We start from the raw sequence: 18519 nt of genomic DNA on the forward strand, positions 1-18519 counted from the left end.
ATAATTCACAGAAGTGATTTCCGACACCTTAAAGTTTGCGTTTAACTACAGCAAGCCCAATGGACTCTCAGAACAGAGCCTGTTGAATCTGTCCTGGGTTACCTTCCACCTCAAATACATCATCAAAAAACAGAGGTTGGCCCAGCCAAACCAAAGTGATATATCTAGTTACCTATCTTGAGAAAGAACAGGAAACCAGCAATATTTTAAAAAATTTAATGTATCTGTTTTTATAAACATGCCAAAAACTATGGCAGGAGGTTTGTTATTGAATGCTTTGTTCTTCAATTTTGTAAGTTAATGCAGAGTACTACATTATTCCTCAGGTGTAGTGATAGGCCTCTTCTCTTTCAAGGACAATGATAGAAAAAACAATACTGGATCATTAGGAGACCTGAAGTTTAGTTTTGGCTCAGCCATTAACTAGTAAGATGGCCTTAGTCAAAGTATGTAAACTCAATCTTTTCTGTTAAATGACGTGTTTGGATAAAATGATCCCCAGGTTTTCTTTCAACTTTCAAACAATAGTCTCTGTTATACTGTGAATTTCTGACAGTCTCTGATCCCAAGGCTGTTCAGTGAATGTGTGTGGTCCACAAGATAGTCTCAAAGCCTAAGAAATTAGTGGGAGGATGTGTCACACAGGTTGGGTTCTCTGAGAAGCAAGTTCTGAGGTGGAGATTATCAAGCAGGTAGTTTATTAGGGAGTTTTCTTGTGATAGATCCCTAGAGAAGGGAAGCGAAGGAAGTAGGACTGAGCAGAAGGACAAGTGGAGCTTTGATTTAGTCTCAGTGGAAAACACAAATGAGATGACCCTTTGGAGCCATCTGGAGTTGGAGAAGAGAGCTGGGCCCTTGATACCCTTGTGTTGAGCAGTTGTTGGATGCAGCCTGGGGTGAAGCAACTCTCTTTACCCAAAGTAATCCTCCAAAGTGGGATGGTGATTGAGCGCTTTCTGCCAACAGCACTCCTGATAACTAGAAGAATTATTCCTTCATTCCTAAAAGGGAGGGTACATCACAACATCCACCCCAGGATGTCTGTGTGCTCTTGCTCCTGTGAGCATCTGTGGAATATATGCAAAAACATCTAACACAGTACCGATGCTCAACAAATGTTCATTCATCCATCCATCCATCCTTTTATTGTTCTTTTTTTTTTTTTTCTTTTTCAGAGGTTATAGGAGAGAATCAGTTGGTGATTTCTCCTCCTAGCAAGAAAGGGATTCCTGGATAAGGAAGGAGATTGGATCTATTAATTTTCTCCCAATCTGAAGCTACCTCAGTTCTGTGATTCTATACTAATTAGCAATAATAAATAATAATTAAATACTGCTCCATGGTTTACAGTGTTTTCAAATATGTTATTTCATGTGATATTCACAATTAACTTGTGTGGCAGGCTAAGCTGGTATTAATGTAATAGTCTCACTGTAGAGATGAAGAAACTGAGGATATGTAGTAACTTGTCCAAAACCAGGATGAGATGAAAGGAGACTTTGAATCTAGGTTTGCTGATTTCTGGTCCAGAGTTGTTTCCATGATGCCAGGGTCAGCAGGGGCTCACAGGCTATGGAGCAGCTGATAAGACCTGGCTTGGGGCAACCTGTCTTCCTGGTGAGTCTTCTTAGCCAAAGCTGAGCTACCAGGCAGCACTGGCTTCCAGAGTCAGTGAGTCTATTGGCCCCTTCCTGTGTTTCAGTTCCTGACATGTGAGCTCCCTATAGCTCACTGAGCTTGTACAAGATCCTATGTATATACTGTCAGCAGAGCCACTGAACTTGGTAATTTTACACACAGAGCAGCAGACACTGTTACCAATGACTTAGTGTGGTTTTATGGTAAGGAAAAAGTCCTGGAAGGTGAATGTGATGTGTCACCATCCATAGACCAGTGCTTCTCAAACCTTAACTTGCATTTGAATCACCTGGAGATCTTGTTAAAGTGCAGACTGTTTGAGTTGGTCTGGGATAGTGCCTGAGATTCTTCTTGTTAAGCCTGTGCCCAGGTGCTGCTGCTCCTGCTGCTGCTGGACCACAGTGTCCCTCTGTCCAGTGACAGAAACTCACAATCTTTCATAAAAAGCTTAAGATTGGTCTTTGCTTTAAAGGCTAGTTGGACCCAATGATTTGAAAGAAACAGGTCATAATTTTACTGTCGTTACAGTTTGTCATCTTTTTCACCTCTTTCTAAGAAAGGAAGGAAGGAGGGTAGCTGAGAAGGGAGGAAGGGAAAAAAAAGAAAATCAAATTGGCAATGTAATATGTGGTCAGAATCAATCAAGCTGTAAATTTACGTGATGCTAGTAGCAGGTGCCACCACAGTGGATTGGAGACTCTTCTTATTTAACAGAGTCAACATCATCCATTTTGTGAAAGAGAAATGGAAACCATATGGATGAAATCTGCAGACACCAGAGGGAATGATGCTGTGGACAGCCACTCAGGAGTAAAGGGAGCCCTTGGGCTTAGAAGCCCAGAGGAAAGCCCTGTGATTTGGTTAAACCAGGCCCATTTAATGGGCTGTGGCTGGGTGTTTATGCAACAGAATGGCCCTCACTGCAGTCCCTGGGGTGTTGATTTACTCTTTGATGGTGTCTGTACTGTAGAATCTGCCTTCATTTCCTGGCTTCTCAGGCTGCTGGAGGGGGTGGATGGAAGCAAATGCTTTTGAAGTGATTTCCTTGCTAAAACATTCAAATTGCTTTTTCCTAAGGGGATGAAATATTTTCTGAATTTTCACTGTATAGTTTCTCCAAGCAATAGAAGGGAGGGGGCAGGGAATGCAGGCTGGAAACAGCCTTAGTCAGGAATGTTCTCAGGGGTAATACCCGGCAGGGATGGGGGGAAGGGAGCTTTTTCCTACAAGGCAAGCTCTCTGAAAGCAAGGGGAAGAAATATGAAAATCAGGGCCTGCTCACCAGGGAAAAACTGTCAAAGCACTGGTGGAATATACATGTGAATAGAATATTTAAAACAGGCTTGGTGAAAGCCCCAAGAGCTATTCTGTGCAGAGCAGCGCCTCCGGTCACCCACTGTATTCCTGACTCTCTCCATCCTGGTCTCAGGGTGGTGGTATTGGGTGGGGTTGGACTGGTGCTGACAGCCATTGTCTGTCTGTGTTCTGGGGAGGTGGGGGGCTGCGTGAGCCTGTATGCTCAGGCAGGGTGGGGGAAGGGCGGTGGCTGAGGCTTTCCAGGAGCCTGTGTCTCTGGAGATGTGAGGGAGAGCTGAGTTCAGGCCCTGGCGCCAGCCTTCCAGAGGGAAATCAGAAGCACGGTACATAATTAGGCATCTCTCCCCTCAGGCAAATGGGGAAGGAGTTTGCTTTCGCTGAGCGTCAGCCTGCAGAGAAGAAAACCAGGAGCCAACAGCAGGATTCCCTGCCACCCGGCTCAGGATTCCTGAGGCCCATGGTGAGAAGAAGGTGCTGCCCTGAGCAGCTGTCACAGATGCCACTAGCTGTTGATCTGAGCACCCTGGTCTCTTTTTCATGGAACTTTTTCTACCCACTTGTTTGAATGATTGATCATAAAGAAATCACATTCTATCCCTGAACATTGAAATCTGTGGCTTTCTGAGAAAATGGCATAGTGAGAGGCAGGGAGATAGACAGAAAAGGGATGTAGAACATAAAGGAAATCTCCGTGGAAGTGGAAGTAACTTAAAACTTAAAATAGCCAATTTTGGAAGAGCACTGGTAGTTTTTTAATTGATTTGTGTGTGTTATTCTGTTGAGTTCCACAGCAGGCCCGAGGCAGGCACTGTGACACAGTCATTTCACAGATGAGGAGACTAAGACTCTGAGAAGCTGTGACATGTCCAAAGTCATACAATTAGTAAGTGGCAGATTTGGGACTCAATAAGAGGTGTTCTGCTGTCTTCTAGTGCACCGTGAAGATGAATTGTTCCATACCATCTCCATATGGCAACGCTACCCGCCTTAGGGATCTATTTTATTATTGCTTGCAGAAAATTAACTGACCTCCACCCACTTTCTAATTCTGGCCCATATCCTTGATTGTTATCATCTCATTAGATTTATTAAAAAGACCAGATTTTTCCCCTAGTCGAATATATGGGGTGGTTGCCTCACCTGTCCTTCTACCCACCATGATTTCAGGGATCTGTGGTATAAATGTGATCCCAGACACCCATTCTGGTATAAAGCAAGTGAGGGGCAGTAGGGTAAATATTAGCATTGGCTTTGGAGTCAGACTTCCTTGAATATTCCAGCTTGGTCACTGATTAACCTTTCTAGACCTCAATTTGTCATCTATAAAACAGGGATAATAATACCTCTCCCAGAGGGTCTCTGTGAGGATTAAAGAATGCCTATGAAGTAGTCAGTAGAGTTACATGGTCACAGAATGTTAGTGACTGCTGTTTTTAGGTTCATAGACTTTGCAGTGGGACCCTTGAAAAAAAAAGGTTTGACTTTGAAAGACTTACAAGAATTTAAAGTGATTTAAATGCAGTTCTAGTGAAAAGCCCTTACTTTCAGCTGTGTGATTCTCTGGGTCTAGGAAATACCACAGACCCAAGGCTATGTTTCATGCATCTTTGTATTTCTCAGTTACCAAACCGAAGGTCTTCCATGGAAAAAGTGCTCCATGAATTCCAGTTCACTGGGATGGATGGAGAAAGGGAGTGTGTGTGGGATGGATGGAGAAAGGGAGTGTGTGTGTCAGGAGGTAGGTAGTTTGTTGGATGCAAAGGTTTGGCAAGTACGGGGGTGTGGGCATGTGCCCTTTGACAGCCACACCCAATGTCTTTGGACTCCTCCTTTTTAGTTTTGCCTTGGGGGCTTACATAATATTCTTCTTTGTCATTCCAGTACTATGTCAACAGAGATACTCTCATTATTACTGTCTTAGGTATAATAAACTCTGCTTTCCTAGGGATGTGAGAGTCTTTGTTCATAAAAAAAAAACAGAAAAGTAGTTACCTAAATGGAACTTGCAACTTTTCTCAGCTTTGGAGATTACTTGAAGACGAATCGTTTCTGAATTTAGTGCCCTTCTATTCTTGGCCCACATCTTTCTCATCTTGATTACTCACCAAGTCTACCTTTTTACAGGTCTCATCCTATTTCTCTTCATAGACCAAACTGTGCTTTCTTGGGTTCCCTGGCTATCGCCATGGTCACGGAGGGGTGTACCTTTAGCTCAACAGGCTTGATCCTCAGCTTTAATGGAATTCTGTCTTTCAACTGACTTCTCAATCCTTTATGAACTGTCCTGTGAGATCCCCATTTCTAACCTGGAGAAAGCAGAGAAGCTCTATATTCAAGATCGACAGGGATTTGAGATCAAGAGAGCTCTTTAGATCTGTTTACCTTGGGATTGATGACCAGTAAAATGTTTAGTTTAGATCAAGATTGTCTTGATGGGAAGAGCTGCCTACAATGAGCTGAGATATAAAAGTTATTGAGGACACTATTCACCCCCAAGTTACTTTACTATTATGGCATTGAAAGTGCTTTGTGATTATTGTTTATTACCTAAAGTCCTGCATTAGAGATGCTCAGTCAGATCAACCCAGATAGACCCAGAATCATTTTCTAGCCTTGTCCATTACTGGATCTGTGACCTCATGCAAATTGTTTCAGTTTCCTCATTATGTAAAATGGCAAATATATGCCCTATGCAATTGAGGCACAGAATAGAAATAATGGATGTAAAGTGATTCTTGGTGCCTGATGTGTATTAGATGCACAATAAATGAGAGCTATTTATTATTTTAGTATTTATAGGCTATTCCTCTATAAGCCACTCACTAAAATATGAATATGCCCTCTGGAAGGACTAATACACTCCATTTATCAGTTTAACTAGCTTTCACCTTGGAAAACAGATAGGTTCTAAGGTATGAGACAAAGAGAGAAGGGCATGGGGGAAGTGGCCAAGGGAAATGGGCAGGTATAGCAGGAGGGTAGAGTCCCACTGGACATCTGTGGTTGGGACTCTTGGGTAGCCAGGGGATAGCAGAAGAGTGATGGAAGCCTAAGAAGGGGAGGTGACAAAACTGGGTGTTGCCCACAGACTACACTGGACACAGTCACCTATCACTAAGAGTGGACTAGTTGTACCTATGGGGATGATGCTAGAGACTGAGGTAGATCAGGTCACAGAACTTCTGGCTATGGGAAAGGTCCTTCACCACAGCTGTGGCTCAGGAAAGCTTACAAAAACTATTCTCTGCTGTCTCCAGCTGTAGCAGAAGGGAGTCAGTCAATTGGTCAGAGACAAATTGGACATTTCTTAAAACATTGTATGAAGACCAAATAAAAACCAGACAGCACATGTATTCTTTTAGCTGGTCATTTGACCAATTGTTTGCTCAGGGGAGACTGACTTTGGAAAATTGATCAAAGACAGAATCTAAAGGACTCTTTCCCATTTCATCTGTATCAACTCTCATTTTTGTGCTTTATTTATAGAGTAGTTAGATTTTGTGAAATAATAGAAAAAATATATATTAGTCTCTATCTCCAGTTCCTGGCACAAAGCTCCTAAAACCCTTGTAATTTCCCAAATGATAAGAGTAGTAGGAACATTTGTTCTAATATTTGGTCTTTGACCCAAGTTCCTGACACAGAGCTCCTAAATCTCTTGGAATTTAGAAATGTCTATTGCTCTAATGAGGTGACTCTTGGTGGGCTTCTAGACAGCTTCAGAATGACGGTTGGTTGCCAGACTGACCAAGCTATGATTAGAAGGTTGGAATTTTCAGGTCTACCCCTCATCCTCCAGGAAGAAGAGGGGAGCTGGAGATTGAGTTAATGATCCATTCTTCCTACATGATGAAGCCTCCATAAAAATCCCCAAGTACCAGGTTTGGAGAGCTTCTGGGGTGGTGAACAGGTCTATATGCCAGGAGGGTGGCACACCTTAACTTCACAGGGACCGAGAAGCTCCTGAGCTCAGCACTTTTCTAGACCTCACTCTATGTATCTGTTCACCTGGCTATTTATTCATATTCTTTATTATATCTTTTTTTTAAAAAATTTAATGTTTATTTATTTTTGAAAGAGAGAGAGACAGACAGAGAATGAGCAGGAGAGGGACAGAGAGAGAGTGAGACACAAAATCTGAAGCTTCTCCAGGCTCTGAGCTGTCAGCACAGAGCCTGACATGGGGTTCAAACTCATGGATGATGAGATCATGACCTGAGCTGAAGTCAGACACGTAAACAACTGAGCCACCCAGGTACCCCTTATTATATCCTTGATAATAAACCATTAAATGTAAATAAGAGTTTCTCTGAGCTCTATAAGCCTTTCTGGCAAATTATTGAACCCAAGGAGGGGTCATGGGAATCCCTATTTAAAGCCAGTTGGTCAAAAGTACAGGTGACAGGGGTGCCTGGGTGGCTCAGTTGGTGGAGCATCTGACCCTTGGTCTCAGGGTCATGAGTTTGAGTCCCACCTTGGGCATGAGCCTACTTAAAAAACAAAATTAAAAATATAGGTGATAACTTGGGGACTTACAGTTGGTGTTTGAAGTTGGGGCAATCGTGTAAGTGTGAGCCCTTCACCTGTGGGATATACACTAACTCAAGGTAGATAGTGTCAGAATTGTATTGAATTGTAGGACACCTCACTGGTGTCAGAGAATTGACTGATGTGTGGAAAGCCCACACATCTGGTGTCAGAAGTATTGTGCGGTAATTGTGCGAGAGTAAAGAAGAAACAGAGGAGTGTTTTTCATAGATTCCCTTTGCCCTGTACCTGGGACACTAGTTTTGTGTGTACTTCAACTTTTTTTTTTTAAAGTAACCTCTACAGCCCACAGGAGGCTTGAACCCACAATCCAAAGATCAAGGGTCACATGCTCTACGAACTGAGCCAGCCAGGCATCCCCTGTGTGGTGTTTCAAAACTGAAGAGAATGATTTCTTTTTACCATAATGTGGTACAAAAAAGACATGTCACTGGAAAGGTTGCCCATCATCGGTATGTGATTATTTTTTATGAGCTATACTCTTAAGTCCAGCCTACTAGAAGCTCTCCCTCCATCCCTCCCTCCCTCACCTTTCCCAAACTCTGAATTTTCCATCCAGTAGCCCATCAGAAATTCTCTGAAATTGACCTAGAATTAAGAAGTGGGTGATTTGATCGTTATATGGAGCATTCATCATGGAAGGTGGGGGTGGCAATACTTTGCTGCCTTCCTAAGTCAAGCGAAAAATATCTGGAGGATTAAGAGTTTGCTGGGCCTAGTGAGCAACTTAACGGGTGAATTATCTGTGCTATCACTCTAGTTTCTTCCTGAGTTGGATCCACAAACAGATTTATTTTCTTCCTATGCATTTTTTAACTGAGTGATAAATTTAAAGAGCATTTTAAAGAACACCTGCCATGTTTTATCAAGGGTCTTTGATGCCTCTTAAGAACAAACTCAATCCCAGAAAAACCTCACAAGCAAAGGAACAGCCAAGGGAATGCAGCAGCCATCTGGAATGCCTGACCAAAGCAGGAGATATGCCTAGTTGTAGTACAGTAAGTGTGAAGTCTTGTTTTTTTAAAACTTGGCCTAGAATGTTGATTTAATTACATTTAAAATAAGAGAAAGAAAAATAGTTTAAGATGCAATGTTCTCCAGTTGTAATTGAGGGAAACAAGCCATTTTAAGGAAGCATCTGATCAAGGCCATTCAGTGAGGTAACTTGGTTAACCAGAGGGAAACAAACAGAACTACCTAGAATATAACTTAATACATTAAAATTCTACTAATAATTATAATTGATAGCAGTTCTGGGCATTGTTATACTTAATCCTCACCACAGATATGCCAAGTGGGCATTGAACTTCCTATTATTTAGATGAAAAAAAGATAAAATCTATCAAGTATTGACCTAAGTTTATAAAACCAATGAATGGAAGAACTTGGATTTGAACCTAAAAATTCTTCTCTCACAATATCACACTGCCTTCTTACTTGCTTATTTATTTCACACAAAGTAAATGTTGTTTTGTTACTAACCATATATTCCAATTATTCATTCAACATTCATTTAACCAACATTTGTTGGAAACCTATTTTCCAGAGATTATAGGAGATACAATAATTCATAAGGCAAAGCTCTCATCTCAAAGTTTATAATCTTGATAGGGAAATAATTGCAACACAAGACAGAATGTAAAATATGCCAAAAGAGAAGTATGTGTCTCTGCTTTCCTATTTCTCCTTCCCTCAGATAATCAATAATTAATCCTACTTTGTATTTTGCTCCTACCTGTCTTTCAAGGAAACCAAATGCTTTGCATATATTATCTTGTCAACACTCTGAATAGTAGAACAGCTTCATAGTTCAATTCCAAACACCTACCAGTTTGTAAAACTGTGTGTAGCCAATCTCACCCTTTCTCATGTCAGAGCAGTGACACAGTGTCTTACAATAGCATCAGTGATCTCAAGTACACAGCACCTGCGCTTGGAGGGGGCACACAGCTCAGTTTTACTTATATCTGCATGGGGACACAGCCCAATTTTTCTTTTATAGATTATGGACTGATAATCCAGGCAACAAGGCAATAGTGGGGGAGAAAATGAAAATGATGAAGCAATTTTATTCCATTTGGCCAGCAGCAGAAAGCAGACACCAAAGAGAAGGGGCACTGAATGCTGAGTTATAATAAAGGCTACCATTTATGGTGCTGTGTGCCTTACTTTCATTATTTCACTTAACCCCTGCACTCCCCAACCCAATTCAAAAAAATTTTTACTTAATTTGGGGGGCAAGCACTCTTATTATTTCCATTTCCCTATAGGTGAGGGAACTGGAACTCAGATCAGTTAAACTTGACTTAGGCCAGGTAGTTAGTCTAAAATGAGCTGGAGTTCAGTAACAAATCTGTATCTTTAAAGCTCGGGTTCTAACAACTACGTTATACCCCTTTCCAAATAGGGAGAATCAAGGAAAGCTGCATATAAACAGAGGCTGGATGCCTGGGGAGGCTGTGACAAGACCAGGCAGACAGAAATTGGGAAACACCCAGGTTCAAGGCGAAGTCATGAATAGTGTAACAGTAAGAACTCAGTTGAAATGATGGAAGCTCTACTCAAGCTATCTTAAAACCATAGAGGAATTTTTTGCTCAGAGAACCAAACTGTGGCAATAGTGGGGGAAGTGTAGGTCCTGTGGTCTTCATCTAGGCAAATGAGGACCTCAGATTTCCATATCTGTCTCCCCATACTTCAACTCTACTTCTCTCTTTTAACTCATTAACACCAGCTCTCCCCATGAGGCTGCAACCCTGTCTATAAGCTGCCTCAGGTTTTTATCTTTAAAGCTTCATAACTTGTGAGGAAGAAGAGCTATTCCCATTAAGTTTAGTTAGAAAAATCCCAAGAAAATTTCTGATTGGTTTTGCCTATGCTATTTACATCCCTGTGGCTAGGGTAACACTCTGATTGGAATCTTACCCCAACCAACCAAACTGTAGGAATAGGAGAACTGCTGACTTTACTAGAAAAAGAGGAAAAAGAAATGTTTGATTGACAATAATATATGCCTCCTACAAGCCGAAACCAGATTAGCCATCAGAATAACGGACATAAAAAAACTAACCATGTATGGGATATATACCTTAAAATCAGTTGTTGTTTTTTTTCCCCACTTAATAAAGCTTCCTGCTGCCAAAGATAATCCATGCCAGTCCAGGATCTACAACATCATAGAATCACAGAATCCTTCCATGTCCCGTCTCTCCCCATTGTGCACTATGATCCATTCACATTGTTCTTTTGGCCACTTCTTGTATGTACCAAGCTCATTCCTTCTTAGTTTATTCTAGCTATTCCTCTGATTGCAATGATTTTCCCAGTTATTCAGATCTCAACTCAAATACCACCTTCTTATAGAGGACATCCAGAACTACCTTTTTATTATAAGGCAATCCCTGGCCAGTTTTATCTTGTCATAATACATGAGACCACTGACATTCTCATTCACCTCTTTTCTCCTCTGTTTTTGCATGCTGTTTAGCTTCCCTAAAACATGAATTCTGTGGGAGCAGAGATCTTTTCTGTCTTCTTGCCCATTGTAATGCCAGCACCTACAATAGTGTCTGGCCACACTATGTAGGCCCTTAATACATATTTGTTAAATAATTGATGAACCCTACACTTAGAAGGGACTACAACATTTAACTTGGTGATTTGTACATAAGAGTTGTTTCAAACATGTTTTTGAATGAATGAAAAACAAGAGAATCCTGGAAATCAGTATTTTTGAATTTGTGGTGGGAATATTGCTAATTTGAATAGTATAACCAAGACTTCAGATCTTCACACCAAAGTTCAATGGCAAATACCCACCTCCCCATTCCACATTCTCATTAGGTGTGTGAGCTGTGTGAGTGATATTTTGGAAAAGACTGGCTTCTTATGTGACTATCATGTATTGAGCAGTGTCATAAGACAGACACCATGTCAGGTGCTTTACATGGGTTAGCTCCTATTCAGAGAGTCAGAGTAGTAGGTCACTTGCCCAGGGGCCAAAGTTTATCAAAGACAGAAATGAAAGTCTTTCACATGTGCTCTAGCAGATCAAGAAGATTCAGACTTGTGTGTTTGATCAGCTTTAATGGTTGATACCTGCCCACAAATCTATCTCATTTTTATCTATGCCTGGCACATGGGCAGATGAAACTCTATTCATGGTTGCCCCAAAGGTTTTTGTCTCTTAGGACAGTGGTTTAAAAGTATAGGCCTCAGAAGGACATCATTATGTACTGAAGAGATGTTAGAAATGCAAATTCTCATGCTTCATTCTTGATCTACTGAATCAGAAACTCTGGGGGTAGGCCTAGCAATCTGGTTTAACAATCCCTCCAGGTGATTCTGATTCACACTAATGTTTGAGAATTGTTGCTTTAGGGCATCTTTTGAGAAGCCAGATAATTTCATTGGAGGGTACCTAAGTATCAGTGGAGAATTCTACAGCCCAACCCTGGGAATGAGAAATGAGGGTAGAGTGAACAACAGTCCTGGTTTGTCCAGGACTGAAGGAATTCCAGGATGTGGGATTTTTAGTTTTAAAACTGAACAGTCCTGGGCAAACCAGGATGAGGTGGTTACTGCATTAGTGTTTTTACTGCTACCAAAACAAATTACCACAGACTTACAGCTTCAAACAACACATTTATTCTCTTTGCAGTTCTATAGATCAGAATTCCAGTGTGGGTCTCACTGGGCTAAAATCAAAGTATAGCAGGGCTGTTTCTTTCTGAAGGCTTAACGAGAATTCATTTCATTGCTTCTTCCAGTTTCTAGAAGCTTCCTCTGTCTTCAAAACCAGTCATGTTGCATTTCTGTGACCATTCTTCTGTAGTCACATGTCTCTCTGACTACAGCCAGAGAAAACTCTGATTTTAAGGACAATGTGATTAGGTAGGGCCCAACTGGATAATCCAAGCTAATCTTTTCACCTCACAATTCTTACTCATATTTGTAAAGTCCTTTTGCCATGTAAGGTAACATAGTCACAGATTCCAGGGAATAGGATTCAGATATCTTTGGGAAGCCATTATTCTGCCTACCACAGTTACTATAACTGGAAGCCAAATTTAAGTAATAAATACAGAATTTTCTGTACTAAAACCAGTGAAGTCCTAGGCAGAACCTATATAAGCTGGTCCCTTCATTGGGGTGAGAGAGAAGGCAGAGAAGAGCCATCTTGCCATTGTGGTGGCCACATCATGCAGTGGTCAAGGAGGTTCTGACCTAAGCAGAAGTCAAAAGGAGACAGATCTGTTTTTTCAAGTTGCCTGTTCCGTGATTTTGTGTAACCTGATTCCGACTTTCTCTTTTTCATGCTTGTGACATTAGCTCCCATCTGTAGACATTTTTTGTCTGTGTTGAGTATAATCATACTAATTTATTATTAGTCACTAACCATGGGTAATTCACTGTTGCTTATAAAATGCTACATTAACTACTGTTACCATTTAGTTATCAAGTTTTGATGGGAGCAAAAACAAATCACGACTTTAATTGTCTGAATCTGGCTCTCTGTGTGTGATCAGCATGTGATCAGGGCCTTGCTGAGTCCTAAAGAGAACCAGTGAAATACATTCACAGGAATTCAGGCAGTAGTAGTAGCTCTTGCAGGGAAGTAATGTTCCATGGGTGTTTTATTGTGTATAGTATATAGTAAGGATTTATTTGTCCTGTGTAAATATCTGTCTCTTGCTCCACCATCTCTTCAGATGAAATGCCACCAAACAAAATGCCATCTAAAATGGCTAGAAATAGATGCACATATACAGTATTTATGCCGCTGTTCATGAATGTGTGAAACCACTGAGTGTCCCTCTTCTTCATGGTGACCTGGATCCTGGGAATAGAAGTGGAGTGAGGGCTTTGCCCAGTTCTGCTTTACATTATGACATGGGTGTTTCTCTGTAAAGGAGAGAACACAGTCCTGGGAATGAAGATAGACACGGAAGGACTCAAATCCCAAGTCCACCCCTTATTAGCTGTGTGACCTAAGGGACATTTCTTATCTTTCTGAGCTTTATTATCCTCATCTTAAAAAAGAAAAAAAAAGAATAACAATACCTTATATTTGTTGTGAAGATTAAATAATAATGTTATACATTAAGTGGTACAGAGTTGGCAGAAGTAAGTGGCAATTATTAACATTACTGGTTCACTTTTCAAAGATATCTTCAATGATAATTGAGGGTTTGCAAAGGTGTTGTAGTGCAGTAGTAGCTATTTTCACTCCTTGAAAGACCATTCATTCAACATGCTTTCTATTCTGTGTCAAGATGAAACTGATAGCCTACAAATTAATAAATGAATTATCTCTGTCTTGCAGCAACCACAGTCTTCCTGGAGAGATGACACTGGCTTGAACTAGGGAATCAATTAGTGATGTTTGGAGGAGAGGAGAGCATGCTACACTATGAGGGAAGCATGAGTTGAACCAAAGCACAGAGGTAAGATGCAACCCTGATCTGTGTTGGGAATTATATGTAGTTTGGTATTGCTGCAATGTAAGTAGATTAGGAAGGAAGTGGTCAGCGTTGTGGCTGAAGATGTCAGCTGAAGCATGAAAGAGTTCCTATATGATGGCAGGGAATGTGAACATTATCTGTGCATGGTGGGGATCCATTAATGGTTTTAAGTGGGGAATGATATGATCTAATGATGTGATTTAAAATATCCTCTAGCCAGTCTATGGAGAATGGATTGAAGGAGAGAAGGGAGTGAAAGAGAAGTTGGGGAGATCAGTTAAGAGGTTCTAACAGTTATGGTATATGCATTAAACAGAAACAAACTAAGGTACCTCATGAGACTTCAATTATAGAACTAAAGAATGAGTGTGAGCAGAGTTAATGGAACCACCAAGACTGTTAAAGCACCCTGGGGCTAGCAACAATGGGAATCATTCCCCACTCCCAAGGGCCAAGGGAAGGGAATAGTGAGAGCTGGAGCCATGGAGAAAGCACTCTGTTAAGAGTTGCAGGAGTTGGGTTCCCCAACCAGAAGTTGATTCCAGAGGAGGATTCGTGTGCAAGTGATTTATGCAGGAAATATTTCCAGGACAAACTAGTAGGGGAAGAGGTCATGCATAGGTTCTTTATCATCCACATATGGTGGAAGACAAGTGCTATACAATGAGTTACAAATCAGAAGTCCTCGTGCCAGGTCTTCTGCCACTTAACTCACTCAAACTCCCTGGCTTTTAGTTTGATCATCTGTAAAATGGGGAAAGTGCATCCTCACATAGCCACTGTGGGAATGAAATAAGGAAGTATGAGGGTTTTGTAAGGGGTATGCCTCTATAAGGTTCTATGACAAAGAAAACTCATAGATATTTTAACCTGACTCATCTGGGCAATGTGAGTTCAGAACTGGGGCCACACCTGGAGGCTGGTCTTGGGTCTTCTGGGCCTTATGCTTTGGGCCTGATGTAAATAATCTTTGAAATAGTTCCTGGACACTAATGGCTATCATTTTATGACAAATAAAAAAGGTCCTACTAATGAATTTTTAATTTTTTATGATGGTGGTTAATTTGGAGAAATTTTTTAAAAGATTTTTATCTTTTAAGTGGATATAGCACCTAAATGACGGTATATCGGTACAAATTACTATGATTATTATATTTTTAAAGGGCAAATGTATCTGATATTGAGTCATTATCACAATATGGGCTCTACTGGCCAACAATATTGTTATCTTGTTTTTGGAAATCTGACAGTATATCTCAGATGAATAGAATTGCTGCCCTCTAAAATGATGTCAAAATTTAACTATTGTCATTTTACCATTTTATATTTCCCTACACTTTTCTATAAACATCTAGGTTATAGAATAATTTATCACTAAATGAAAACATCCATGACACTGTGAGACAGTTTAGTAAAACTTTTTGATATGGAAGACTCTCTCATTCAAGAGACAGGCAGCATAGCAAGAAAGGTGTCAGGGTATCTGATTCCATTGTGATCGACACACAGGTTACTTCCTCCAATGACAGCAGGAAATACTGGTAACCTTGGCAACACCGGTGGCCCTTCCCATCCTTTCTAAATTGAAATAGCTGTTGCTAGGATACATCCTAAAGCAAAAAGAGGGGAGAAGAGAGGAGCAAGAGAATGAGAGAAATGAAAATGGGAGGGGGAGAGAGGATAAAAGAGGAGAGAAAATATGAAAAGAGAGGATGAGGAAGGAAGATAAAAGGAAAATATAGAGTGATATTTTAAAGGTAGGCTTCTGGACCTGAAAGAGACTGTTGAATTAGCGCCAAAATTAGAGAACATGGAGTGGGGGTAAAAGTAGAATGTTAGTTCCTGACTTACTGAAAATCAATAATTCGTACTTCATTTTGACTTTGACTTTTCTCAGGCAAGCTACTTATCCTTAATGTGGGTGTTTTCATACTGCTTCAGAAGGGAAATGTTTATCAGTTCTCTTTTCTTTACCCAAACCTCCATCAGCATTCTCCCTTCTGATGCCTCACTTTTCCACTAGCCTGAAAATGAAATATCTGTGGAGAATAACATTATATTAAAATGCAGTGAATGCCTCTCTGTCAGGAGGGCACAGACAAAATTTCTCCAGTGTCTAGAGGAAGCCATAACCCCATCATCCGTGCTTCTGCCCTCGAAGTCTCCTTTCCATCCATGCATATGCTTGGATAGTGGGTAAAGCAAATAGTTGCAGCAGCTGACAGCCTCTGAATTCAGGGGAAATGTTGTGGTTGCCCCGGGTGAGTGTAGCTCTGTATAGCAGGCGAGTCACATCATGCAAGACTTACAAATGAGGAGAACCGACAACCGAAGGGTTCCTTCCTCTCTCTTTTAGTGTGGAAGAGTCACCCTGGGTACAACCCCCATTTCCAGAAAATGAGTGGATTACCCAAGATAGAGCCATAAGTAAGTGTCTTTGAAATCTTGGGCATTTTGCTATAATTTAAGGGATTTTGAATGCTGTTCACCATGCCATATTTAGCACCTAGATGAGTGCCAGGAACATGGTAGGTGCTCAATAAGTGCTGAGGAATGAATGAGTGAAAAGAAATCACTTGCCACAGTCATCTCTCTGTTCCCAATCTTAGTTCAGGGGGTGCCCATCCCCTTTGATTGAGTCAAAGCTGAGGAGATAGAGTGATATTTTTTTCCTAGAACTCATAGCAGTGAACTTTCACTGTCTTCCTGAGGACATGAATGAGAGACTCTGTAGTGTCTGGTTCTGCTATAGCCATTTATAAGCATGGTGGCCTAAGATAAGAGCTAATCCTAAGGAAGCAGAACCAAGAAGGAAGGACTCTGACTTTCTGCCCAGAGGACTGTTTCCAAGGTCTCCCAAAACTACGCACTCTTGAAACGCCATGGAGATCAGTGTTTTCCACAGTACACTGGGTGCCACAAGTGAAAAGAGATGCTGAGATACCCTTTTCCCAATGCAGTGTCCCACTTTGCTACCTGGGCATTTAATCAACATTGTTTGTGTTTTTCTGCTTTACCATATTTCTAAAAACAAAGCAGAACAAAACAAAAACAAAACCAACCAGCTCTGTTTGTTTCTTCTGGTAACTCCCTTCCACATAGACTTGGTCCCTAGTGCTTTCGGTTTGGCTGAGAAATAGTCTTCCCTCTTTCACTTCATTACTCCCACTCTATAGCTTCTCCTGAATTCTTTGGATTTTCTTACAAACTTTCTTTTTAAAGATATTTTACATTAGTGAAAATCAATGAAACAGACACCAAGAAGCTTCCCACCCAGTAATTTATGATAGTCCTTCAGGTAATCTGAGTTTTAGGTAGGGCTCAACCAGGATGCACTACCACATGAAAATAAAAGAAATTCTACAGGGCGCATTCATTGCCAACATTGTACAGCTTTGAATATAATTCATGATTTATATAATCATTATAAAATTTAAAACTCAATATTTTTTATGTCCCTGTTATCTCCCAGGCACTAACCAAAACACTGGTTACTGCTGTCATGGAACTTACCATCTAGTGGGCATGAGAGATAGGTCATCAACAAATGAACAAGATTTCAGGTCATGATATGTGCTACACAAAAGACAAAACAAGGTGATGTGATAGTGTATCTGACTGTAAAATGTCCATCTTACCTGGGGTGGCCAGAATGCCTCTTGGAGGAAATGACAATTCAACCAAGATCCAAATGATGAGAACTAGTTGATCACATGAAGAGACAGGGACAGGTTGGTCTAGACAGAGGAAGCCAAGGTTGAAAACCCTATGGTGGAAATGAGCTTGAAGTTTCAAAGAAAATTACTAAAAGATTAATGTGGCTGAAGCAGGAGAAAAAGAGCGTTCTGGAAAGGACAGAATCACATAGGGTCTTGAGACCATGAGGAGGAGGCCGGAAGCCAGTTCAAAGCAAGGGAGCATTATGTGATTTTAAAACAACCAGTCTGATGCTTTGTACAGAGTTGATTATAGGGAGGCAAGGATACCAGCAAAGTGATGTCTAGGAGATAATGCAGCAGTGTAGTTGAACGGTGCTGGTAGCTTGCAGTAAGGTGAGGCAGTGCAGTTAGAGATTGGATAGAGGCAGTGACAAAAGGAGAAAGAATCAAAGATAACAACTAGGGTTTGGGCCGTGCAACTGGGTGAGTGAGGATAATGTACTACAGGAAGATTTGGGATATAATATTTGGAGGGAATGAGAGTTTCATTGGATCTAATATGTTTATGTAGGAAGTTGAATACATTAGGTTGTAATGCAGAGAAGGGGTCAGAACTGGAAATGTAAATTGTGGATTAATTGGGCTGTAGATGGTGTTTTAATTATACAGCTGGATGAGATCACCTGGGAGAGTGGAGATAGAGCAGAGGGCCAAAGAATTCCTATATTAAGAGCAGGCCAGGCAAGCCGAGGAGGAAATGCTAACAAATACGAATCTCATAAAGAAATGTCATAAAGTTGGATAAAACCAAGAGGACGGTGTCAGAGAGGGTAACAGTAACTGTGTTGACTGTTGTTGAGAAGTCAAGTTAGATATGTAAGAGATGTAACTGT

General features: G+C 40.9%; 1 long non-coding RNA gene across 1 annotated transcript in view; it reads left to right on the forward strand.

Annotated features, from left to right (window-relative positions):
• Positions 1-14228, forward strand: part of LOC122492266 — a 244957-nt gene extending 230729 nt beyond the window's left edge. Inside the window, exon 3 of the long non-coding RNA XR_006299581.1 lies at positions 13829-14228. This is a non-coding gene — a long non-coding RNA (uncharacterized LOC122492266). The remainder of the gene's footprint in view (positions 1-13828) is intronic.
• The last annotated feature ends 4291 nt before the right edge of the window (positions 14229-18519 follow it).

The sequence above is a fragment of the Prionailurus bengalensis genome, chromosome C2, assembly GCF_016509475.1.
Source record: "Prionailurus bengalensis isolate Pbe53 chromosome C2, Fcat_Pben_1.1_paternal_pri, whole genome shotgun sequence".
Taxonomy (NCBI): Eukaryota; Metazoa; Chordata; class Mammalia; order Carnivora; family Felidae; genus Prionailurus; species Prionailurus bengalensis.